We start from the raw sequence: 2,203 nt of genomic DNA on the forward strand, positions 1-2,203 counted from the left end.
GAAGGAATCATCAGCAGATGAGATGAAGCAGAGAATCTAATCAGGGATTTATAAGACAAGATAGCAGAATTCACACGATCAGCACAACAAAAGGAAAACAGAATAAAAAACTATGACAATTGTTTAAAAGACCTGTAGGATAACATCAAGCACAACAATATTCGCATCTCAAGACTACCAGAAAGAGAGGGAGAAATGAGTCAAGACCTATTTGAGGAACTAATGATTGAAAATTTCCCTAACCTGCTGAAGGAAAAATGACAGACAAACCCAGAAAATACAGAGAATCCCAAACAAGATGAATCTTACCATGCCCACATCAAGACACATCATAGTTAAAATGGCAAAAGTTAAAGACAAAGAGAGAATACTAAAAGTAGCAAGAGAATGATAGCAATTTCTTACCAGGGAACTCTTGACTGTCATTTGACTTTTCGACAGAAACTTTGCAGGCCAAAAGGGAGTGGCAGGAAATATTTGAAGTGATAAAAAACAAAGGTCTACAATCATCATTGCTCTACCCAGCAAGGCTATCATTTTAAATTGAGAGATAAAGAGTTTCCCAGAAAATAATAACCTAAAGGAATCCATTACCACGAAGAAAGCATTGCAAGAAATGCTAAAAAGGGCTTCTTTAGGCAGAAGAAAAGTGAAAACAAATTTAAAAAGGAAGACCAGAAATATAAATAATAAAATGGCAATAACTATGTATGCATATGCTGTTTATAAGAGACTTAAATCTGATCAAATGACACACACAGACCAGGCCGGCTGAGTGGCGCATTGGTTAAGAGTTGGCTTGGGATGCCAGCTCTGAGCAACAGGGCCCTGGTTCAGATTCCACAAGAGGACCAGTGACGCTGCGCCCTCTATAGCTAAGATGGTGAACAACAGCTTGACCTGGAGCTGGGCTGCCGTGAGTTGCCGGCGATGGCGTAGGCTGCAGTGGGGCTGGCCGGCAGCCAACATGAGCTGCCATGAGCCGCCGTGAGGAGCAGTCCAAAGTCCAGCAAGCGACTGCGTGAGAGGAGCGCAATGATCATACCAACATGGGCTAATGAAGCGACGTCCTCCACAACTAGACTGAAGAACAAAAGAACAGCAACTTGTCTGTTCCCCTTCCCTGATTCCCCAATGTTTTTCCTCCCTTTCAATTCCCCAAGGAAATTTTAAAAAAGAAAAAAAAAAAGATACAGACTGAAAGTAAAGGGATGGAATATAGTATTTCATGCAAATAGAAATGAGAATAAACTGGGGTAGCAATACTTATATCAGACAGAATAGACTTTAAAACAAAGACTATAACAAAAGACAAAGATGGGCACTACATAATAAAAAAGGGATTGATCCAAAAAGGGGATATAACCCTAGCAAACATCTATGCACCCAACATAGGAGCACCTAAATATATAAAACAGATATTGACTGACATAAAGACAGAGATCAACAGTAACACTGTCATAGTAGGGAACTTCAACACCCCACTGACACCAATGGACAGATACTCCAGACAGAAAATTATCATGGAAACAATTACCTTAAATGACACAGTAGACCAGTTGGATTTAGTCAATATTTTTAGAGCATTTCACAACAAAGCAACAGAACATACATTCTTCTCAAGTGCACATGGCGCATTTTCTAAGACAGCCCACATGCTAGGCCAAAAAACATGTCTCAATAAATTTAAGAACATTGTAATTATATCAAGCATCATTTCTGACCACAATGCTATGAAACTAGAAATCAATTACAAGAAAAGTGGGAAACACACAAAAACATGCAGGCTGAATAACATGCTACTAAATAGTGAGTGGGTCAACAATGAGATCAAGGAAGAAATCAAAAGATACCTTGAGACAAACGGAAATTAAAACACAATGACCCAAAAATCTATGGGATGCAGGAAAAGCAGTCAGTCCTAAGAAGGAAATTCATAGCAATGCAGGACTACCTAAAGAAACAAGAAAAATCTGAAATGAACAGTCTATCTTTACATGAAAAGAAACTGGAAACAGAACAGCAAAATAAGCACAAAGGGGATACAAGGCAGGAAATAATAAAGATAAGAGCAGAAATAAGTGATATAAAGACCAAAAAGAAAAAGAAAGAAAAACAAAGATCAATGAAATCAAGAGCTGTTTTTTTAAAAAGGTAAACAAAATTGACAAACATTTAGCCAGACTCATCAAGAAAAAGAGAG

Source organism: Hipposideros armiger, unplaced genomic scaffold, assembly GCF_001890085.2.
Source record: "Hipposideros armiger isolate ML-2016 unplaced genomic scaffold, ASM189008v1 scaffold_1162, whole genome shotgun sequence".
Lineage (NCBI taxonomy): Eukaryota > Metazoa > Chordata > Mammalia > Chiroptera > Hipposideridae > Hipposideros > Hipposideros armiger.